The following is a 26,614-nucleotide window of genomic DNA, read 5'->3' as shown; positions in this document are numbered from 1 at the left end:
TTTTTTATTAAGTTTAGTTAAAGAACTTCTGACTTGTCTCCTACCAGAGCTGAATTTACCAAGTGCGAAGTGTGTAGCAGATTGATTTCATGTACAAATAATGACTGGCAAGTATTTTATAGATTTGATCTATATTCTACAACTACAAAAACAAACCAAAAAAAGTCTAATGAAATGTTTTATTTGTGAGGAGAAATATAAAACAAAAACTTCAAAACAATGATATTCAAAAGTCTGTAGAGGACCATCATGTTGTAGAGAGCCTCTTTATCATTCCAACACCTGAACACTCCAGAATGGACCAGTGGTGTGTTGAAGCAGCAAAGAATGCATAGATATTTTCAACAAGGTCAAAGAACTGAACTACTTCTGGACATCCTTGTGCTGCACATACACCAACTAAATTCAACGAATGGGCATAGCAGGGAACATATTCTGCAACAGCACCAAAGTTTTCTTTGACAAATGCTTGTATTTTATTATATTTCCTGCTCATGTTAGACGTGTTGTCATAACTCTGTCCACGGCAATCAGCAAGATTGATACCCTTACTTACTGGTGTACTTTGAGGCTGTTGAAAATCTGCTGAGCATTATGCCCACCATTGGCAGAAATGCCAGAAAGCTTTCTACGGACCCTTTTGTTTAACATATGTTACTGTGAAGCAAAGCTGGTCCGTGGGAGTAATGTCCAGTGCTGAATCTAGTAATATGGAAAAGTATTTAGCTTCTTACAGTTCACTGATAATTATATCTTCAGCTGTTTTTCCCAATATCTCGACTATCTCTTTGCAAATGGTCTTTGATAAGTAGGAAGTGTGCCTTTTTCTACGATTTGCATGCATCTGGATGTTGGCACAAGAATGGATCTACAGTTGCAAGGAGCTCCAACAGTCCTAAATAGTTCCTGTTGTTAGGAGACCCTACTGTTTCATCTGTTCCTCTGAAGGCCAACCCTCTTTTGCACAAGAACTTTATGACATTTATGATCCACTCCAGTAGGAACTCCAGTATTTCCTCTCATCCTCAAGTTGTTTCGTCAAAGCAGCATCAATTTTTTCTCCATCTTTTTGGAGATCAAGTACAGGACGCAGCTTAACTTTTTGCAGTCATTGAAACTTTCACAAAATATGTGCAATTCTGTGTTTGATGAGGCTTCTCGGTTGCAGGTATTTATGTATGTATTCATGTATTATATATGTATGCATATATATATATGCATATATTCATGTATTATATATGTATATGTGTATATGTATATATATATATATATATATATATATATATGTATATGTGTATATTTATGTGTCTGTATGTATGTATATATGTGTATATATATGTACATGTATGTGTATATATATGTGTACATGTATTTATATGCATATGTGTATGTATGTATGTATATATATATATATATATATATATATATATATATATATAAATAAACTGTGTCAATCGCTTTATTGCAGATTAGTAAAATATCAATATTTCACTAAATATATGTCACAATAAAATGAAAAGTGTATCATCAAATGACTGTTTGAAGGTTAGTTATTTCCCAAAATTTTATTCAAATCCATGCGATATTCACGAAGTTATGACATTTTATTTATTATCAAATAATTTATACTGTCCATCACTTTATTGCAGGTCTTTAAAAATGCCAATAAAAGGAGCGATTAACGGTTATCAAAAAGGAAAGGATTGTTGGTGGACTGGCAGAAAAATTGTTCATCGAAGATTTGATTATGGAGCTGGAAAGGAATGCAAGAACGTTGGCTTCATTCATGAACAACCCCAACAACAAATCCAGAAAGGATAAGGGCACCAGGAGAAACCTTTCACATAGTGATATTCGGAAAATTCGTAGGGAAGTCAACCGAAGCCCAAACAACACCAGTGCTTCCATTTATGCAAGAGCTGGAATCGATCCAAGATCCAGGCAGACCTGATGTAATGTGTTGAATGAGATGGCAAGGAACATCAAAGCTATTCCAAGGCCTCCATTAAGCAAACAACATAGGGAAAAACGAAAGGCTTGGGCACTGAATTACATGAAAATGGATTTCCAACGTGTCCTATTTACAGGTGAGACCCATTCTACTCTTGACGATCCGAATGGATGGGCCAAAGTTTGGAACTCGAATGGAACTCCAATCCCTTACAGAGTTCATCGCCAACAAGGAGGTGGAGGCATCATGTTTTGGGCGGGAACCATTGGGAATAAGTTGGTTGACCTACCATTATCACGTGGCTTTCATGTGATTTTTATGCATGACAATACACAATCCCATTCTGCTAGGGCGACTGCAGCCTTCCTTAAATCTATGGGTTTCTTTGGAGAACCCATCATGAGCTGGCTACCTTGTTTTCCGGATCTTAACCGCATTGAACATCTCTGTTCAATATTGAAAAGAGATGTTTATGAGGGAGGAGAGCAATTTACTTTAAAGGATGCCCTGAGGAGGAAAGTAGCTGATGTCGCCAGAACCATAACTCCTTTTCAGCCCAAACAACTGACTTCTTCAGTGGACAATAGGTTGTTTAAAGTTATTTAAAAAAATGGTGAATATGGCGATAAATAATTCATTTATTTGAGACTTAGCACCTAGAATGTGCTTTTGTTTATTATTCTTTAACAGAAAAATATAATAAAAAGTAAAGTTTTCATGATTAGACATTGTATTTTTGCCCTAATACAACATTTTAAGAGACCTACAATAAAGCGATGGAAAATGGAAATTCCTTGATAAAGAATAAAATGTCATAACTTTGTTAATATCGCAGGAATTTGAATAAAATTTTGGGAAATTACTAACCTTAAATTTTTTTGTGACATATATTTAGTGAAATAATGATATTTTACTAATCTGCAATAAAGCACTCGATGCGATGCAGTAAAAGAAAAATATTAGGTGTTGATTGACAGGGAAGAAAGTGAGGCAATATTAAAAAGAAATCAATAGCTGAAACTTTGAGTCACTAGCTTGATGGACTCTACGATTGAAATACGTTTGCATTTGTGTTGCTCTTCAAACCTGTATGATTAATTATTATATATACACTGAAATAAAACAAGCAGAAGGATAAAGACTTTATAAGATGGCAGACTTTATAAGGTGGCAGACTGTGCAGAATTCATTAGATTAGAAATTCTTCTCTGCATGTTGTTAAAGAAAGAGAGAGATAATAGTAATTGATGTCCAACCCAGAGGCAGCAACAATATTCCATACACGGTTGAATTGTGACTTTATAAAAAGATAAGATAATGAGAGATGTGGGAAGATTTTTAGTTCGCTAAATGCAACTTACTTTCTTTGCAACAAACTTCGCAATATATTCTATGTACTCTTTCCAACTTATGTTACCCCGAGAATGTTAGACTGAAAGGCTTGGACGTTGGTCACTTGGGAATGGTGCAATTAATGGTTGGAAATATTTCTTATAGTTTTTAAAGCAAAGGAGGTTTGTCTTGATAACATTAAATGTGATCAACCATTTTTGGTTCCATTCTACTACACACTTGAAACCGACATTATAACACCATGTGTAAGGCAATAAAAAAGTAACACGAAAGGCTTCATTCTTTTGTATGCAATACAATAATAGCAACGCTTATCAACTTTTCCAATTTGAAGATGTTCTCTAGATGCAATCTCGGGATGGGTAGGCGGGTGCCATGAATACAAAAACAGATGTTGATAAATGACCATAAAAAGGAAACGAGAATGAAAACGAGGCTTCCATGTTGGATGTCTTTCCTGGATTTGTATTATATCTGGCAGCTGTTTTCATACTAATGTCATATTGGCTGACCTACACACTAAACAAAAGCTACTAACTTACAATGGTATTGTCTGTTATAGCCCTCTCTCTCTCTCTCTCTCTCTCTCTCTCTCTCTCTCTCTCTCTCTCCCTTAAGAAGCTTAATTTTATTTTTCCAAAGAAATTTCCAATGAAGACGTATTAATGCTGGAACTAATCATATTTGTATTTGCCTTAAAGAATAACTACGACAGAAATTATGTTTAGAAAATATTTCTATTGGCTCATTGAGATAGCAAACATTAAATACCAAGCCTGAATATAAACAATTTTTTATTTATTTACTGCTTTGAATAAGACAATCAATGTATTTATATATCAACTAGAAGGAAGACCCGACTTTGCCCGGAACTGAATGAGGAAACCTATAACCTTTAGTAGCGAAAAGAGCATTGTCACAAGTAATGATATAATCTATTCATACATAATGATGAAACAACCTAAAAGTAAAGGTTTAAGAGGTCTAGACGAATAAAGTTTGGTTTTGTTCATATCCGTGTGTAGACATGTGTGAGTAAGTTCGTGAGACGGTGTATAAAATATCACTATATTTCAGTAGTCTATGATTGTGATTTATGTTGCTTGCCGAGATACCTGTAACCAAGCAATCACAGGTAGATTTAGTTCACCTGTACTAAGTGAATGTAGCAGTAAGTAATACCGTGTGATTACTGACATAAGTTCGTTTGGCAAGTTGAGTCTCTTACTAGCGGCTGTGCTTGTGTTCTCACTTATGTAACCAGTGTCAGCATGTTCCCGGCTCCTGGGACGACTCTTTCCAATTGGTTAAACCTTGGTTTTGGAAACCAATCGAGATCGAGTATTCTGATTGAATTGAACTATAAGTATTAAGTATTTAAACCAATAGACATTAAATATTTCGCAGAGATCGTTTCTCTGCTTCTGTTGTTGTAGCTGCTACTGCTGGAACAAGGATTCCATACTTTGCATCCAACTAATAACCCAATATTATTTTTTTCATTCTTTTTTTTTTTTTTTTTTTTTTTTTTTTTTTTACAATTATATGTTCAATATTTAATGGATAAGAGTAGTTGTAAATGTAGTGACATTTACTAAAGTAAATTTCGGCAAATTTATACTCTTTAATGTCTTTCAGACACACACAGCATTTCCCCGGGAATTAGGACACCTGTGCACTCCTGACAAATCTCTCAGCATGTTATAGGGATGCTCATGATTAAATATCATTTATTATTAGTTAATTTAATATTTAACACTAGTGCTATATTTTCACGTATCGATGGGAGTATAAATTATTTATACACGCGCGTTCTCTTTGTGAACCCGGGTGTTTGATTGTTTGTAGATAAAACACTCAGACACTGGTGTTTGTTTATAAGAAGTTCTATTAATGTAGATAAATTGATCCATTTATAGACATAGAGCAGTGATGATACAAAGACTTTAACATGTGGACTACCTCATCAGAGAGAGACAAAGAAAGAGACAAAGAGAGAGAGAGAGAGAGAGAGAGAGAGAGAGAGAGAAAGAGAGAGATTGTGGGACAGAGTAGTTGATAGACAGAAAGATAAAGAGATCGTGTCTGACTATATTATATATGATCGCTCCCACTCTAACTAGGGTTTCTCGGTAGGGTGGGGGTCAACCACATTTCCTGTGTGCTTGCTTAAGTTATCAGTCAAAATGAGAGACAAAAACCCAGCTGAAAGTCACCTACATCCATTTGGATTGTTTGGACTTCTATTCTCATGAGTGTTATTCACAGAATTTTAGAATTCAGGAATTTTAACAGAACTCTTTATAACATGTGTAATTGTAATTTCTGGATTATTGAACTTTTCAATTATTGTGCATCTCACGCCACACATCACTGTATACAGTTGCAAATTACTTAAGGCTTGTACCTAGTCATGCCTGACGAAACGAGAGCATACGCCACATAGTTTCATCGATTTCCACTTTGAAGTCACCTCTGACCTTTAAGTTATCATTCAAACCTTTCTATCCTAACACTACCCCTGCTATGTAACACTAGCTTACACATTTAACATTGTTTTCCCCATTAACATTTTTTCTCGTCATCAGCAGTTTTGATATTGTATTTATTTACTTATTTTATTGCAGAGGCTGTCAATTTCATGAACACTAAATTAAAAAAACGTTTCTCTGATTAGCAATTTTTTTTTTCACTTTTTTCTTTGTAGAAAGTTTGTAGTACAATCCATCACAAAACTCAAAATCCGTAATGAGAGAAACGGTTTTACAGGAGAAGACTTGAATTAACTTATTTACATACCCCAGAGAGCTTCATGACATGCTTGAAAACAAAATTTCATCATTTATCACAGTCTTGGTACAGTCTTTCAAGTTGTCAAAAGCGATTTGAAAGTCTTAACCCTTATCTGCTCAGCCTATCCCTTTGGTGGTTGTCCTCTTGTAGAAAATCTTGGTATGATTTCTTTACAAAGCTGAAATATAGTAGCCAGAAAATGTTAGCCATGTTAATCTCTCTCTCTCTCTCTCTCTCTCTCTCTCTCTCTCTCTCTCTCTCTTTCATGTTTATGCACTACTTCCCATAAGATCACAAAAATTAAGTGAAGTTAAGTTTAGAGTATTTAGATGGGTGACCATCTGAGAATATCACATGCTTTGTATAAAACCCGGTTTTAATGACCTTGTAAAACGGGGACATGTCTACAACTACAATAAAGAATCATTGGCCGTCTATTGTGATCTGTGCTGACCAAACACTGGTCGGTGACAGATCGATTTCTAATTCAAATATCATAATAAGGAAAGGTTATTATTATCAGTTAAAGACTTTTGAATTTAAGATACAAGCACTGTTGGTATCTTAAAGACATGTATGTTCTTGGAGAATTGTCTTTTTACTGCAGTGCGGTATAGAAATTGAGAAGCTTCTTGTTGCTTAGACATAAGCTTTAGAATTGATATATAATAATTAAAAAGCAACAGATATATGATGTGAATTTATGAAGAATCAATAGGAAGAAGAACAAAAAGATAACAAAATTTAATTTCGCTGCTAGTGAAAATAAGTCACTTTTTTGATATTTCAAACATACGGTATTGATGTAATTTATACCTATTATTAATGGAGATTTGATATCTGTCTGCCTAAAGCCATAACTATACTATTACATCTATTAAATTGTGCTATTATTCGGTTGACTATACTATTTCAGACTAATGCACTATCTTTTGATGCTCAATTCAAGTGTGTGGGGGATAATGGTATATATTCTGTTATCATGAGACCTAGGTATTACCTCCTCCTTTAAAGGGTACAATGTAGAATTTGTTCATTTATCATGATACCATCTTTTCAGAAATTACCTCTTTATTTTTTGGAAGAGGGGTTATGTAGCATCTGTTCTGTGGTCATGATATCGTCCTCCCTGGGAGGCTGGGTAGTGTAGTATCTGTTTTGGTGTCATGATACCATCTTCTAAGGAATTATCTCTTTAAGGATGCATAGTATAGTATATGTTCGTTTGTCATGCCGCCATTCTGCTAGATATTAGTTTTTTTTTGAGGGGGGGGGATGGATGACTGTGTAGCTTAAGTTCGTTTGACATATATACAAGCAAAAATATGCGGTTAGAATAAAGATATTTTGCTTATTATTTTAATGATTCAAATTTAATTATTTTAATGATTTCCTCAATTGCTGTTCTTTTCATAATATTTCTTCATTATATCCTCAAACCTTCTTAAAATTCCATTTGTTAAAGTTAATAGTTTCCCCATAATTTTGAACTGAAGCCATTTATTACATCTATTAAGGTAGACTTCTCCTATTTTGCATTTCGTGCCTGTAGACATCTCGTATCATTTCATTTTTTTTTCCTTCACTAGAGATTGAACTAACAATCTTTACAAATTAATACCTTTTACCACCCTCCACAAATTTAATTTCTATTTCTTTCAGTGTATAAATATGAAAATAGCTTTTTGATATAACCTGCTCGAGTTTATACCTAATCCCATGATGTAAGGTTTGTAAGTGTATCTTGTGTAGTCTCTGTCTTCCTGCCGGACACATGGGCAGAAAAATCGACTTTCTTCTATGAAATAATAGATAATTCAGCTAATACTATAGACGTTTTTCTAAGTATCTTATTTCATTTGTATGAATTATCTGTATATTTATCTACTTATATTTCTTGATGTATTCATCTTTAGTTTGTATATAACTAGAAGAATACCCGTCCGAAGATCGGTAAAATTAATTGGTCCAAACAGAACAGTTTTGCACCATATTATGCCCCCTTACAAAGATCCATTGCATGATTCTGATTCTAAAAATTGTTTAAAATTTAAAGTTTAAGTTTAAGAAGTCTAAAAATAAAATTCAGGGAATCTTGCTTAATTGGTGTCCAATGACTGTGGATCAACTCCAAAATATTTAAATTTTCAAATGGGACATTGTGTCCATATTATGCTTCCTGAAAACCATGTCAAATATTCTAAAGAAACTGAAATTTGATAAATGTGTAATAATTAATGTCTAATACTTATTGTAAAAATTTCACAAAAAATCGGATATATCTGAATTTTTATGATTTTTTTCCATCACCTCTTTGTCTTCTTTGCATAAAACTAAAACTAAATGCAGCTTATATTGCTTGCAGTTGTGTTCTGAAATTCATAATGATGGGATAAGTAGTTTGGGAGTGAATCCTATACATGGAAATATATACACATATACATATATTTAACTTTATATAAATAGATATAGATGGTGATTTCAGCTAATACTATATTATAGATATTTTTGTAAGTATCACATTTAGTTTAAGTTGTATCTATTTATATTTCTTGGTAAATCTATATTTAGTTTATGTATAATTAATAGGCAAAGTTTAAGCTTATGTACGAATTATATGTTCAAATAGCATGTGTAGAGAATGCAAGATAAGCTCCTTCCGACAATAGACTGACTACAGGAGGAACGATATAATTGTCGCCCTAAAGAAAACAACACTACAGCTTTATTTTAAAACTTTTATTGGGAAAATCAGTTCAGGTAACTTGATTATGTAGTAGAGCTGACATCTATTCAATGAGCCATCTTCAGCCTAATCACTACCTCAATACCAATCCAGAAATGGGAGCATGCCTTTTCTACAAGCGCTGGCGGGAGCTCAGCAAATACTTGGTGTGGGGCAGTGACCAGGCTGTCTTTGGTGTTGTGGGAGGTCATGGTGATGTTCTCGATGTATAACCAAACGAGTAGTCCAGTGGGTTCAGGTTGAGGGGGAGGAGGGGCCAGTGAGAAAAGGGTACAAAGTCGTAGCACTTCCTCTGAAGCTAAACCTAAGTCTCTTTGGTCCTGCTGCCACACCCAGGGTCTGCCAGCAGCTATCTTCGAAGATATAATGTGGCTTGATCTGGCCCTAACTGGAAACCGTACCAAAGACCATAAGCATGGCCAGAAACTCCATTGAGCTGTGCCCTCAAGCATTGAACCGTCTGGATTTGCATTTTAAGTGCGCTGGCATTGGTCCTGTTGTCATAACTTGGATCGGTAGAGAGCATGAGTTGTACAGCGACGCATCTCCAATCTTTGCTCGTTGAACATTGTGTCCCTTTCAAACATGATAGAAGGCTCCTATAACACAACTGGCCAATTAGTAGATGGACTACAACAACAACAAAAAAAAGAAACAAAAAAAAAAAACTCGGTTCTCATCAAACGGAAATGGAATGATGTCGTCTTTTCTGGGGCGACAATTTTATTGATCCACCCTGTAGATGCAATAAAAAGTAACTAAATTCAAGATGAAATGATTCACATCAAAAGAATTAAACTTAAAAATTTATTGTTAATATTTATTGCTTCAAGTCTGTTAAAAAGAAGTGTGTGTTTTTATTATGTATGTATTTAATATATTGGGTCATTTTAACCGCTTAGATCATATTAAAACATCCAAGTTTCCTGGTATCGTAATAGGGTCTGTTAATTAAAAAAAATAGAGAAAATATAGACCGAATGTGCGATTTCTTAGCGTGTTTTGCGTGGGAAAATGGACAGACTGTGCAAATTATTTTTAAGAATATTTATACCAATGAATATATGCAGCTGTGAAAACGCATTGGCACTTTCAGGGCTAAAGAAAATCTTATATTAATATGTCGGATGATGGTCTGGATCAACAACAAAGATGGTCCGCTCTCTCTTGGAGCCGAATTTCAAAAGAACCGGTTAACTTTGTCACCATATTCTTTTCTCTTTGAAAACTGACTAAGCTATTCAGATGTGAGAGCTTCTACATTTTAATTTTCTATGTAGAACGTGAATTATTATTTTTCTTTATTTTTTATTGTTATTATCTTTATTATTTTAGCTAGAACGATGTCTTCTTCACTATGTTGACTTTATAATTAGGAGTCTATCTTTATAGGCACAAATTCTGGGCTTGACCTTTACTCTTGATCTGAAATGAAACATGTACATCAAATCCGTTGCCAAAGTCGTTGGGAAAATAGTGGGAACCTTCTATCTATCCAGTAGATATCTCACTGCTGATGCAATTCTCTACCTATATAAGAGCCAAGTACGTCCAAGGATGGAGTATTGTTGCCACATTTGGGCAGGAGCTGCTAGAAAACTTTATCCTGCCTTGATAGAGCTCAAAACAGACTTCGTAGCCTCGTAGGGATGCCCTTTTCTCTTCCCTCCAACCTTTTTCTCACAGAAGAGATGTTGTAAGCCTGTCTCTGCTTTATCGTTATTTTCATGGCAAGTGCTTGTCTGAGCTCCAATCTATGGTCCTCCTTCGCCAAACTGTCATGAGAAACACTTGTCTAGCTGAAACCACTATCAATAATTTCCCCCACTCTTTATTTATGCCTAAACCAAAATGCAGATTCCATGAATAAAGCTTCTTTCTTAGAACTGCACACCTGTCGAACTGTCTTCCGTTTGCCTGCTTTCCAACTGACTACAATATGGATGTCTTCAAGTTCAACATAAACAAGTTCTTGATGAGCAATTAAGTAATTTAATTTACCAAATTTACATTACTGATCACTGTGATATTGCTCCATTGACTACTGTACACCCTTTAACTCTTATCCTCGATTGGCTTCTGGGCCTTGATAAATGGCAAGGAGTTATTTGGTTTCTGATATTTGAAAATTGTGACCGATAATAAACCAAAAGAAATGCCCCATTTTAATCGACAAAAACCACTCTGGTGAGAGTTACAGAAGTCATCAAATAGAACTTATGGAAAATACTATGATCTTTGGAGACCATGTAGATAGAATTTATGGAAAATTAGTTTGACCTCTGTTAAAATAAGGCGTTCAGAGTTCTATGCCATGATAACCTTGACATATTTCCCTCTACAAGAACATATCAACAGTATCTAGATGAGATAGTATGCTCCAGAATTTATTTTGTATGCCTTTTCTGTGATTCGCCAATAGAGTTTAATAATATACACCAAGAACTGCTGTTTTAGCTCTGAATACTCTGCTTGACCCCAGGAAAGTCATCATCTGATGATGGTTCAGTTGAAAACATTGCTGCTGTTCTGATTTTGTGTCTAACTTCCTACAAACGAGGTAAATAAACATATTAGACTATTTGTATCACATTGAGCCATAACCATCACAACTATTTATTCCACTTTAATTTCATTAAAAACGTATAAAATATGACATATCTGTTTAAATAATCTGTTTAAATAATCTGTTTGCAGAACTAAAAACAATAAATCTCTTCATATATTATCCATAAGAATAACATGAAAGTAAAGAGCTTTATTATTTTTCTATCTAATTTACATATCTGTTTACAGTGTGTACGAACACACACTGTAAATTAGATGTAAAGATGAAGAAATTAAAAAGCAATGCTGAAAAACAAGAGTCACTCTTTTTGTAAATATTCATAGCGACATTAAAAATATAATTGTCAAATCAACATATGACTAGAGATAGTGAGAAATGCACAGATAGTTAAGTGAACGTTATATAATTCGTTCAGTTAATTACAAATTACAATAAATCCGAAGAATTAAAATGGATTTTTTTCAAACATAACTTAATTCCAAAACTATTTTAGCATGCATTTTGTGTCATTAAAGTATACAGGAAAAATTCTTTAGGAAAAAAAACGTTTAATTCATTCAGTTTTACTACTGATCAATTTAATTTTATTAATCACCTTAGGAAGTTCCATTCAAAGTCAGTGCACTAGAGGGAGTAAAATCTGTCCCCCACTCTAAAATACCAAGCAGTCTGTCCGTATTCTCCAGTAGTGGTACCTCAGACGAATAGCAATAAATTAACCATTTCTCCAAGTCTGAGAGGATGAGCTTCCCACGACTACATGGAAACTGTACTACAAATGGCTCAGACTCTATTGGACCACTTGTCGAGGATGTATCCCTGACTGGTACGAATAGCCTGCTTTTCTGCGAAGATCTGATACGCTATGGTATGTAAAAGATATGAATCCATTCGTGTTTTCACTCAGTTCAGCTGAAAATTATATTTTATTCTGTTTTTATTATATTGAGGAACACAAGATTTATGATGTAAATAAATCTTGCAATCGTGTTCATGTGAAACTTGTTAACTATGAATGATGACAGACGTTGAGCATCTTGATATGTAATTCCTTATCTTCATCCTGTCCTCCCCTTTCCCCACAGTCTAGATAATGTCTATAATGCAAGGTATTTTAGTAGTTTCTGGCCAACTAGGAGGATATATGATATAAGAATCGGGTCATTTATTATGATCATCATGACGTGCAAATAAGAGATGATAAGGATTTTACTCTCACGTTGTTACACTCTGTAATTCATTGACACATTTCATTGCTTTGCGTCTTTCTTTTTTCTTTTTAACTGTGAAACTTTGTTGCTTGAAATTTTGTACTTTGATATTATTGGGCCTTATACTATATAATAGCTAGCTTCACCTACTTGCTATCGATTCAGAATTTAATTTTTATTAACTACCCCCCTCTCTCTCATTCACCTCCGCACATATACATACTACTAAAAAATGCTTCATTTTTCGAGCATTGACAAAAGAATTTATTCTAGAGACAAAAAAAAAAATGTTAATTCAATTTTAAAAACGCAAATAAAATATTAATTTGTTTATAAATGGCTATTCCTATTTCAAACTTGATTAGAGTGTTACCAGTGTCGACAAAGGGAAGAGTCTATCGAGCATGTGCATGCAGTACGATTATGTATGAAAGTGAAATCTGGCCAATGAGGATTGAGGATATGCATTGCATGAAGAGAAATGATATGAGAATGATACAATGGATGTATAATGTGAGTCTTAAAAATGGGCTTAGATCTGATAAGCTCAAAGAAAGGTTAAATCTGAACAGTATAGGAAGATGTGTGCAGAACAGGAGACTTTGATGGTATAATATTTTGAAGGAATGGATGAGAGTCCTTAATGGATGTAGAACAGTTGAGATAGAATGCTTAGAGGAAGGACAATGAAAACATGTGAGAAAGTGAAATGGATTTGATATAAAGAGGGATAAATAAAGGCCAGCCAAATATAGGTTAGTTTGGAAGTCAATTTCTAAAATTTCTAAATACATGTACAATAAACAGAAAAAGATGATAATGATGCAGCAGCAGCAACGTAGGAAGTAAATTGGGAAGCTGTAGCAAAGCGAGTTAGTCTATTGAGTATTTGAGACAGAAACAGCAGCAGCTGACACTGACAGCTAAAAACTAAATTCTAAAATTGTTGACCGGTATCAAACTTTGAAAACAGCAGCAGAAGCTTCCGCTACTTTACTTACTGCTACTTTTTTCACCTTCTTATTTATTGCTCTTTCCACACCTCCTCTTCTACATACTGTGGATTGGACAAGACACATATGTTCATTTTTATTATATAGATAAAAAAGATTAGTCTATATATTAATATCATTATTGTTGTTACCTACGTACATATATTACATGCTGTACTGTAAATAAAATGGAGCCATAAAACCTGACATAGTGATACGGAACAAGAAGGAGAAAGAAGTAATCTTAGTAGAAGTTGGTATCCCTAATGATGCTTGGTTAAACATAGCTGAGAGTGAAAAGAATGAAATACCAAGGTTTTATTTCATGACATAAAAAGAAACTGAAATCTTAAGAAGATATCTATCATTCCAGTTATTATAGAAGCAACTGGATTCATGAAAAAGAATTTCAAAAACTACCTGGCAAGTGCAAGAGAGATTCAAACAATTGCACTTAAAGGGATGGTCAGAATCGGTTGGAATATTTGAGTTAGCGGGTGAATGTTTGGCATCCAGTAAGATGCTCCATCCCCAGCTTAAACAAATTGATATGAGAATTAAAAAAAATAAACCAATTAAAAAATATTTAATTACATAGTGTTGCAATCATATTGCTTTTATTTTGATTTGAACCTGCAATTGAAACTGTAGAAGTAGAAATAATCCATACAGGCTATCTCACGTTGGGTGCCATCTAGCTTCTTTTTGGCTATTATTATTATTATTATTATTATTATTATTATTATTATTATTATTATTATTGCTGTTGTTGTTGTAGTAGTAGTAGTAGTAGTAGTAGTAGTAGTAGTAGTAGTAGTACATTTTTTCCGGCCATCAGTAGCGGAGTTTTAAAAAATAGCAGACGAAAAAAGTAAGCATTTCTAACTGAAATTATAATTTAAACTTTAAATTCACGGTTAAACAAGGAATTGTCTTACACATCGGCGGATGTTTCATGTTTCTGTTTTTGTGTACATTTTTCCCGACCATCAGCAACATCAGCGGCGGAGTTTAAAAAATAGCAGACGAAAAAGTAAGAGTTTCTAACTGAAATTATAATTTAAACCTTGAATTCACGGTTAAATGAAGAATTGTCTTGCACATGTTCAGATGTTTCATGCTTCTGTTTTGTGTACATTTTTTCCGGTCATCAGCAACATCATCAGCGGAGTTTAAAAAAAGAAAATAGCAGACAAAAAAGTAAGAATTTCTAACTGAAATTATTATTATTATTATTATTATTATTATTATTTGTGTTCGTTACAACTCTACTTTCAACCGAGTCGTTGTTTGTTTCGTTCACCACACTCTTTTCTTCTACCTCTTCTTTTACACACGTCCGTTCGCTTTAGTGACTAAAAATCGTCCGTCCTCCCGCTTTCCTTCCCTCATCATTTATGGAATCAGGGTACGAGATTCTCCGAGATTCCCCGAGACTTTTTTCCACATAAACGCATGCGGGCGCCATCTTGATTCTCAATTTGTGCTCTGCAGGCACAAACGTGCAGCCGCTTTAACGGTAAGACACACCTTTCTCTACACTCCCCCCTGATCTCATGATCACAGAGACGGCAGGGGGGTGGCGATCGCTGCCGTTGGGTGCTTCTGCGAAGGGGACAGTGCTGCTCTCGTCTTTGCGTGCGCTCTCATCCACCGCCTGATGGTCGGCGAAGACTTCATCTCCGTGGACGCTACTGATATCAGAGTCACTGCTTGATAGGGATAGTGCAAACCAAAGCGATGGCCCACTCATCTCAGAGTCAGAGTCACTCTCATCGTCCACTGGAGGTGGTACATGTGTCGCCGGCCGTAGGTCCCTAACGTGACGGAGTACGCCATCAACCTGGACACACTGCTGACTCACCACATCGGTCACTGTGCCCCGTTTATACTTGTCAGTACATCGGTTTCCTGGCGGCTTCACCCAGACAGCATCCCCTTTGGCATATCGATTCCATTCCATCTCAGTGGTCACAGTTGTATCGGGGTGGATTCCTTTTTCTCGGACACGGTACTGATAGATTGCGTTTGCAGGCGCCGTTCCTGGAGAGACGCCATCCTTTGGCATGAGATTATACCAGTATACAGCTTCTGCGATGGTGCACTGCTTCCTGGCTGCAATTGTTTTGATGCTGTGATGGCTTCTCTCAGCTATACTATTGCTAGAAGGCACATAAGGGCATCTAAGCCGCAGCCGCACACCCCATTCTTGTAAGAACTACCTCATCTGATCGCTGCAAAAGGCTGGGTCGTTGTCCGTCAGCACTTCATCGGGCGCACCTCTTTCACAGAACACGGATGACAGCTGGCGAATAATGTTGCAAGAGTCCTGGCGCCCAAGGAGTCTCCAGACTGCGAAACGTGTAGGCCCACAATTGATGAGGGTAAGGAAGTGGTTGCCACCGTAGTGTGTGATGTCCATGCCCACTCTCTGCCACTTACCACTCACTCCCAACTCCCCTTTCTTCCATCGTGTTGGAGCTGGGTCGATGGATTGGCAGGCCTCGCAACTTTCCACCACTCTTCGGATATCTTTTTTTTCTACTCCTGGATCAATCATCTTGACAAAGTACAGTGTCCGCTTGATGCCAGGATGTCCACACTGTCGATGAATGTCCATGATGTGCGCTGCATCCACATTACACACAACTGCTGCACATGTGTTTTGCAGATTATCAGAATCTCTCCGAGCACCAGCCAGAAGCCATCGTTGAGGGACACTTGTCAGAGCATCTGCTCTGTTAAGCGCAGACCTGATCAACACCACGTCCATGGTCAGGCTGTACTCTGTGATGGTGTCGACCAAGGTGGCAAGCCGTTTTCGAATTAACATCTCACTCGATGCTCATGTCCACTTAATGCATCGGTTATCCAGCGATGAGTGCATGCCAAGTCAGTCATGATATGTAGAACCTTGGCTTGCCATTGAAGCGCCAAGTTAACGCCCTTCAATGTGGCATCAAGTTCGGCCAGGTTTATGTGCCTCGAATCATTCTCTGGCCAAAGCCAACAGGCATCTTCAATAATGGAATCATTAACTGCAAGGGCAACTCCAAGGGCCAGTGAACTAGCATCCACCCAGACTGTGAACTCATTCCCGCTGACGCACCACTTTCCCTGAACGGAGTCATCACTGGTCACCCTGGACCCAGTCTCTGTCAGCATGCTCCTTAGGGTGACATCGTGTACTGTATCGTCCCATCCCAATGACACGGCTGTTGCACATCTTTTTATGGCCACCACGGCCACCCTGAGCCAACCGCACACAGGGAAATGGCCTACCATCCTTCCACAAAGCGAAAACACTGTTCATCGAGTGATGTTTGATGGGACCTTGGGGACGTGACTTCCTCTTCTCCAGCAAAGTCCCTCCTTGCTATTGCGCACGTGCAGGCTGAGAACTTTTGCTCCATCATACAGACGCTCTGGTTCCTTACATGTCAGTCCAAAGCTCTCAAAGTGTATTCTGACCGATTGCGCTGACATGAGGCTCTCATTGACGAATATATCATCGATGTATGAGGATGTTGCCTGTTACACTGCCTCATCTTGCTGCCGGATAGCATGCATGATTGCTATCATAATGCCTGGTGCGACATTTAGACTGAACCCTAGCCATGGACAATTTTTATAGACAAATGCCTGAGGAAGTATCTATACAAAGATGATTTTACAGAGTTTTAGCTTTGTATGACAGCTAAGTCTCTCTCTCGGTTCAAAATGTCGAGATCCAGCAACAAGCATGAGCAAGATAGCCAGCAACAAATCAAACTGCAGACCAGCTTAATGCGGGTACTGGTCTCCCGCTTTATGTATTTTTTTTTTTTAAATCAGAGATTTGCTTCACCCAGAAGGGTTGCCTTTACAGGGCTTTTCCCCACACACATATCGAAATAAAGATATACACGTACACATACAAGCATGCATACAAACAGATGTACGCAAACATACATACACAAGAACAAATACACATGACAACATGCACATACACTCATACATTCATAAATACACGCATGTACATACATATGTGTACACAATAAATAAATAAATAAAAATATATACATATTCCTCCATATATATATTCTACATGTACGTGTATGTGTACGTGTGTGTGTGCATATGTACGTACATACATACATACATTTAAACAAACGAGTGAGATTTATGTTATAGACTACATGTAGAACTTTTATCCATTGTCACAATTTTCGTATGAATTTTAGGAGCCTTAAATCAACACTTGTTTCAGATGTGTAGTCTTACTGCATATTACCATATATATTTGGAAAAGAACGAAGTTTACATTGACGTAAACGTTGTGAGAATAAAATTCGAGATAAGAACTAATAATAAGAATAATCCAAATAAAAGGCTTTTTATGACATTTTCTTCATACAACTCGATATCATTGTTATTTATTTATACATGCATGCCCTTTCTTCATCAGCGTTGACGTTCTCGATTGCATCAGTAATAACATTTGGATGGTAATTCAGTACAATCTGGATTTAATTCCAATTCTAATCATGATTTGCAATGATCAGATTTGAAGTTAATTTAGATGAGGATTGGTGATTTTATGCAAATTTCAATAATAACAACATTTTTTCTCGTGATTGAAATGTGAAAAATCAACTCATACGAAACATTCTCTCTTTTAATGGATAACTTTTGTATGTTTTATTTTGAGAATATTTGCGTTTTTAAAAGTTTGTTGCCTTTATTTGTGGACATTTTAAAAATAAAAAATCGGATCTAATTTTAAAAATTGTGATAGGTTTTTCACAATATGATTTACAACAAATGATTTTAGAGATTTACCTGTTCTATCATCATGCAATATATATATATATATATATATATATATATATATATATATATATATATATATATATATATATATATATAAGTAAATTTTTGGTACAGCAGAATGGAAGGAGAAATTTCAGAGGAAACATAATTTAATTTAAATACCAAAAAAAAACAAAGAAATGGGCAGGTGAAATTAAAATTTTCCCTAATGCCTTATCGTCTGACCCTCTAAGAGGAAACGTCATAATGATAGATTAAAAACTAAGAAAACGATCACCTGTTGAGTATAAATAGGTGTGCCGATCAATATTCCGATGGGTGGTTTTCTGTTTTATACAGTGCTAGGTCGAACTATCATCTCAATATCATTGAGGCGTTAGTTATTAATAACTCTCGACCTAGCCTGTGTAGACAAAAGATTCTTAGACATCAGTTGGAGATATTCATTGATTTAAAACCACCTGAACAGTGAGATTTTTTTTTTTTTTTTTTTTCTCCACTGTTCTTCCAACTGTAACCAAAATTCCCCTCTTCCCTCATTCGTTTTCTTAGTTTTTAATCTATCATTCTGACGTTTCCTCTTAGAGGGTCAGACGATAAGGCCTTAGGGAAAATTTTAATTTCACCTGCCCATTTCTTTGTTTTTTTTTTTTTGGTATTTAAATTAAATTATGTTTCCTCTGATATATATATATATATATATATATATATATATATATATATATATATATATATATATATATATATATATATATATATATATATATAGATAGATAGATAGATAGATAGATATATAATAAAAATTACGATAAAATTACCAAAATGATCCAAGATGATAAAACTAAAGTATATTATAAATATTAAAGAATTAATATTTATAAAGTAATCTCAACCGGATGTAAAAGCTCAGTAAAACCAAGTAGGAGATAGAGCTTATAATAAGAGCAAATAGTTAATAAAACATGTTAAAAAACACTTTGAAACTTGATAACAAAAAGACTTACTTGCAGTTTCATCAAATACTTTTGTATGTAAAATCCGATCTCGCATTTTACTAATTCCTACCCTCTGATGAGAAGGAAAGTATTCCTTCGAAACTCCACGGACTAAGGACTATCCACTTATTAAGTGTTTCCTTTTCAGATTAAATATGTTTTTAACTCTTTTTCAAAGTGTTTTTTAGCATGTTTTATTAACTATTTGCTCTTATATATATATATATATATATATATATATATATATATATATATATATATATATATATATAATTGTAGGTATTTAATAATTATTATAGTAAATAATTATGTCAGCCCCTTTAAGAAACTCATTTCTTATTGTTGAGCACTTTCAGTTGAAATAAAGCCAGTCAATTTAGCTCGTATGCGCAGATCATCATATAATGATTAAATGACAGACGTTAAAAATAACATTAAAAAAAATGTTTAAATTTGAACAATATTTCTTGTGGTTCGGTGGCCAAATGGATTCGGTACTTGCTAATGGAGTCAGAGACGGTTTCTGTTGGCAGGTCGAATCTGTCGACTGGTGTTATTCATGACACTCTGCACTGATGATTCCCAAAAAGATGAAGCACTAGTGTCTGTAGGTATTTAATAATTATTATAGTAAATAAAGGAAATAATAATTAAAATTAGATAAAAACTTCATGAGATTATCATATCAATAAGGATGAGGGTGATTACAATGAATGAAAGTGGAATGAGGAGGAAAACCTCTTTATGCCATGCCATTTCAAAACTAAATGCTTTTCATCAAAAGAGGAGAAAAAAATTTGCATTATACAAGAGTAAGGGTAAGAAAGACAACACCAATTTTAAATACATTTATGGTTAGAAATGGGAAAGTTCAGGTGGGGAAGTAATGAAATGAGAAGAAAGTGGGATCGTATAAGTAATTCTAAAATCGAAGAAGTGAGGTATTTAGTAGGAATTACAAAAAATAGCTCTAAATATTATCTTAAAATTGGAACTTATCAAGATAATAAAAAGATCAATATACTAGATGGAGCAATTAAATAAGAAGAATTGATGATGAAGAATAAAACTAAATCATTTTTTTACAAGGGAGTCACCACTTATCAAGGCCTGAAGGCCACTCAAGGATAAGGGTTACTGAATGTATGGTGGTCACTAACACAACAGTGTAGTGATCGTTAGTGGTGAAAATTGAGTAGAATTCGATTATTTAAGGGGGCGACTCAACAAGAACTTGTTTACATTGAACTTGAAGACGACCATATTGTAGTAAGCTGGAAAGCAGGTCAGTGGAACAAAGTTTCACAGGCAGGCAGTTCTAAGGAAGAAGCTTTGTTCATAGAATTTGTATTTAGATTTAGGCATAGATAAAGAATGGTGGAAATAATATATATATATATATATATATATATATATATATATATATATATATATATATATATATATATATATATATTTGATGATGAAAAATAAAATTTAATAAATTACAATATTTATCGGTCCATCAAAAACTAAAACAAGGAATTATAATAAAGCAAAATCCTTAACCTATGGATTTTCAAATAATTTTCAATAAATATTGTACTGGAGTTAATTGCAACCACCTAAATAAAAACAACATACTCAGTGCCAAGCAATATAGTTTTTTCTGCCCTGCAAGATCTACAGCTGATGGACTGACTGTATGCTCACTTAAGATCAGTGAATCACTCCTCAGGGGTTTCCTCTCTAGAGAAATAGCTCCTGAAATATCAAAGGCATTTTATAGGGTTTGGCTTAAAGGTCTACATCACAAGATTTCCAGCTGTGGAGAATCTGGAAATGTCTTCTCAACCATCAAATCCTTTTCTCTCTGATAATCGTTAATAGGCAGAAGTACAAAGCTCAAAGTATCAATGCTGGCATGCCTCAAGGATCCATCTTGAGCCCAGCTCTTTTCCTTATCTTCATCAATGATCTCCCAAACCACATTCTAAATTCATTTGTCAACATACACAGACAACACTACCATATATGGCAACACTTCAAAGGCCAACAACGATCAAAATCTCTCTGAGTCTTGATTATTTATATATAAATAATATATATATATATATATATATATATATATATATATATATATATATATATATATATATATATATATATATACTAAATTTATAAAACTGCAGGAGCGAAATAGCAAACGTATGTATAAACAAAATAAACTTTATCTGTGGATAACAAAAAACATGAATAAATACTACTACTACTACTAATAATAATAATAATAACAACAACAATGACAAAGATGATACACATAATTAAACAAATACATTAATATAAAATAAGATGTAAGTGAAAACATTCAGTTTAAAACTAGGTCACTTCCGATCACAAAGAAAACACAAACCTATCCTCGCCAAAAAAGAACAAAGAAACAATTGAATTAGAGATAAAGTGAACCTTTGTCTGATAAACGCGTGCCCATTGGCTACGATAATTGAATAATAAAGAACCTGAGTGGCTGATTAGCAAACCCGGTATCATGGGAATATATAAAAACATGAAACAACATCGATTCCATACGATAGCCTAACGAATCCTCATAAAAATTCTGTGTAGGGTAATTACCATGTATATTTCAAAACTTACTATATATATATATATATATATATATATATATATATATATATATATATATATATATATATCTACACACACACACGCACACACACAAAACAGGTGCTGTCAAGAATTGAACATTTTAACATGCTTAAAGAAATAAATAGTAAGATGAACAACATCTTGGAATTTAGAATATAGACTTTTTTTCACACATATATATATATATATATATATATATATATATAAGTAAAAGTACTTTACGTTTTTAGCAGTGTTTTTAGATAATTTTTGTATTAGAATATCTTTGATAAGTATTGATAACCCATAATCGAAATAATCCAATAAAATAAAGACCAGGCGATTTTGACCAAAGTTAACATTTTACACAGTCAAACATCACAAGTGCATTTGATAAGTTTTATTATCACACAAGCAGAAAGGCCCGGCACATAAAATCAACAGTATGGTCTTTGATATGACAGGGGCGCATTCGAAATGAATGTTTCTGTTTGGAGCACAATTGAATCATGATACTTGATATTTTTATTTTAAATTTAAATTCAAGCTATTATCACTGCATAACTAGTAAGACCAGGCATATAACATCAACAGTACCTTCTTTGATATAACAGGGGCACGTTCAAAATGAATGCTTCCGTTTCAAACACAATAGAAGTATGATACTTTACTTTTGTAAATAAATCTTAAATTCAAGCTATTATGTATAAAAATAATTTTATAAAATCAACAGTAGGTTCTCTACAGTGCAATGTAGACTACAATTTATTGTGGACTAAGTCACTGCGAGAGGCATGTAAAACTTTTCCCTTGTGCATCACGATAAATTCCCAACTAGAGCAGGCAACAATCGATTTGATTGAAAAATGCGATTTCACCTGTTTCGATGACATTCATTAATTATCATTCAATTCCAGACAATGTTGGGTCACACTGCTAGTATATATATATATATATATATATATATATATATATATGTATATATGTATATATATATATGAATGAAAGATATGTCTTATATGAAATAAACACGTGTTAATACAAACAATTAAAAAAAAAATTAAATAAAATTTGTTTATTAAACTTTAATAAGAAGATGACTTCAAAGTTTTATTTAGGTTTCAAATTTTGTGCATTTTTCGTTCAGGTGAAGCATTTTCTATGGGAAAAACGTAAAAGGTTTTTTTTTTTCAACAAGATTCCGTGCAGAAAATAATCATGAATTTCCTCTATAAAAATGGGTCATTTTAGAATAAAATTTATGCCATCTTTCATCCCTTTTCATTTCATTAAAAATCTAAATGGATGAAAGTTTAGTCTATTTTTTACCCTAAAGTCAAAAAATCTTTTTTCAGCTTCATTCAACTTTACATGATAGACACATCCGATCTAAGTCGCAAGGTTAACTAATTTACATATTCGTCTTACAAAAGAATATTTTATAAATGAATTATATATAATTGTTGTTTTTTTTAATTCAATGATAGTTTTTTATTTTTATATAACAAATAATTCTATTTCACAATATTACTTTATTTCCTGCACAAATATTTAGTGTTCAAATGTTCCTTTCTTTATACAGGCTGACATGATTTCCAACAAGTTGCAATCTATTTGTAATGTGCCATTGAAAAGACATTTCTTTATGGGTTACCTTTAAAAAGTAAATAAATTTCTATCGGAATTACTAAGATTGCTATCTTCTATATATATAAAAGCGAAAATGTGTGTGTATGTATGTATGTATGTTCACTTTTTGTGTATGTCCGTGAAATACTTTTTTCCGAGAAGTGATCGGTCGGCTCACTCCTTTTGTAAACTTTTTATATCACGTCTAAATGATAATATCTAAGAGTTACAAACAGGGGTCGCGTGTGTATTTAATTTGCGCGACTTTTACCAGCTCGACGCTTCGAAAAGCGAATGATCTAGCTTGCAGCGCAAAACTAGGTCAGACACCACGCCACTTCCTCACACCTGTTTATTTCGCTTCATAAACATTCACTTAACGCCCTTATCAGTTCCTTTCCCCCGTGGCCGAGACGCTTAGGTGTCTGGCTTTTTTTCTCTTTCATTTCCACCTTCGCGTCAAGGCTTCGGGGTTCAATCCTACCTTCCTAACACCTGGGCAACGCCGGGTACCCCCCGCTAGTTATCTATATGAATAAATGGAAAAGATTTTATTCCATATTTACAACAAAGTTATGGATGAAATGTTTATAATTTATTCAATATGTCAAATATTTCAAATAGAAATATAAAACATGGCTTTCCATGTGGTAGGGACATCTCTAGAGAGGATCCTAACTTACTCTATATGTGCTTACAGGTTGCACTTGCTCAAACTACTGCATTTATATTTTCTCTCTATCACCCTCACAACAGCGGAGTTACTATCTTTAAAAGCATATCTGAGAAAATTGACCACGTCCTATCTGCTTATCCTTCAGCTAATATTCATGTCTGTGGAGACTTTAATGTTCACAATGTGAAATGGTTAACTCACTCTAACAAGACCGATGATGAGGGGAGATTCTGTCATGATATCTCTATTGCTTATGACCTCACTCAGATTGCTCACGAACCCACCCGTGTGCCCGATACTGATGGCCAGTATGCAAGTCTCCTAGACCTTTTTCTTACAACTTGCCCCGAACTGTGTTCAGCTTCCGTTCTGTCTCCACTTGGATCTTCCGACCACTCTGTTGTATCAGTTAAGATAAAAATGAAATGTAATAAGTCCTCAGATGTACCTCTTCATCGTACAGTATATCGATACTCTATGGCTGACTGGGATAGCTTCCGTACATTTATATCAGATCTACCTCTGCATTCCATGTTTAAAAAGGATGTGTCCTCTATAGTATCAGATCTGACGGAATGGTTAATTGTAGGTATAGACCATTTCATACCCTCGAAAAAGTTCCAACAAAAACCTAACAGCCAACCATGGTTCTCTCCAGAATGTGCTGCTGCCATTGCGCACAGAAATTACTTTTTCCATTGCTTCCAACGTAATAGATGTATTGAGACTAAAACCGCTTTCAGGACTGCCAGCAACCACCGTAAAAAAGTAATAAAGAACACAAGAGAGTTGTATGCTCAGTTCGTCAAGTTCAAAGTAGCTGAGCAGCGGTTTGGTTCCCACCAATTTTGACAAATAGCAAACAGAATCCTGAACAGAAGCGTGTGCTCTATCCCAACTATCATCAATGGATCTGAGGTAATCTCGTCAGCATCAGACAAAGCCAAACTCTTTGCCAAGAACTTTGCAGCTAATTCTACCCTTTGCGACCAAGGCTGCCAACCTCCAAGATTTCTTCCTGTATCAGAAAACACGTTATGTGATATACAAATATTTGTATGTGATGTTGCCAAGCTAATCAAACATCTTGATTCCAGTAACGCAACCAGCTCTGACGGTATTCCAATTATAGTACTCAAAAAACTTCAACCAGAACTAGCGCCCATCCTTACAAAATTGTTTGAATGTTGTCTTAAGGAGAATTGCTTTCCATCACCCTGGAAAATCTCATCAGTATGCCCTGTATTTAAGAATTCAGGTGATCGCTCATCTCCCTCTCAGTACAGGCCAATAAGTCTCCTGTGCATCTTGAGTAAGTTGCTGGAATCTGTGTTAAATAGAGAAGTAATCAACCATCTCAGCAAAAATAACCTTCTTAGTGAAATGCAATATGGTTTCTGTTCTGCTAGATCTACAGCAGATGTGCTTACAGTTATATCTCATAGGATTAGCGAATCTCTCAATGGAGGCTATTTTTCTAGGGCAATTTCTCTTGACATATCAAAGGCCTTTCATAGAATATGACAAAGGTTTACTTCACAAAATTTCCAGCTATGGTATAGCTGGAAATGTCTTCTCAATTATTAAATCATTTCTTTCTGATAGATTCATAAGAGTAGTGGTTGATGGGCAGAAATCAAAAGCTCTCAGTATTAATGCTGGAGTCCCTCAGAGGTCCATCCTGGGCCCAACTCTTCCTGATTTACATTAATGATCTTCCAAATCACATATTTACATCATTCGTAGACATTTATGCTGATGACACTATTATCTATGGTAGCACACCTAAGGCCGTAAACGACCAAGTTCTCTCTGATTCTCTCTCCTCTGATCTTGAGCAAGTGGTTTAATGTAGAAAGAGGTAGCTTGTTACTTTTAATGCATCTAAAACCAAGCTTTTATCTTTACATCATTAGCATTCTGATCCCCATCTGGCATCAATTGAAATGAATGGCTCTCTTCTTGAGGAGGCCTCATGTTTTGACAGGCTTCTGGGCTTGACCTTTACTCCTGATCTTAAATGGAACACATACATTAAATCCGTTGCCAAGGCCACTGGAAAAATGATGGGATCCTTCTATCGATCTAGTAGATATCTCACTGCTGATGCAATTCTCTATCTATATAAGAGTCAGGTATGTCCAAGGATGGAGTACTGTTGCCACATTTGGCCAGGAGCTGCTAGAAAGGACTTATCCTGCCTTGATAGAGTTCAAAATAGACTTTGTAGCCTTGTAAGGGATGTCCTTTTCTCTTTCCTGC

The 26,614-nt window shown here is 34.8% G+C and overlaps 1 protein-coding gene across 10 annotated transcripts in view; it reads left to right on the top strand.

The window, feature by feature from the left end:
* LOC145277799 (adiponectin receptor protein 1-like) overlaps positions 1 to 26,614 on the top strand; it is a 315,074-nt gene that overhangs the window by 194,028 nt on the left and 94,432 nt on the right. Inside the window, exon 3 of one of the 10 annotated variants that reach the window (XM_080129646.1) lies at positions 1,650 to 2,087. The exons of the other annotated variants lie outside the window; for them this stretch is intronic. The gene's annotated coding sequence lies outside the window, so the exon portion shown is untranslated. The remainder of the gene's footprint in view (positions 1 to 1,649; positions 2,088 to 26,614) is intronic. 10 annotated transcript variants of the gene reach the window in all.

Source organism: Euprymna scolopes, chromosome 6, assembly GCF_053919585.1.
Source record: "Euprymna scolopes isolate OS-2025 chromosome 6, ASM5391958v1, whole genome shotgun sequence".
Lineage (NCBI taxonomy): Eukaryota > Metazoa > Mollusca > Cephalopoda > Sepiida > Sepiolidae > Euprymna > Euprymna scolopes.
This window is presented reverse-complemented; position numbering and strand designations above follow the sequence as displayed.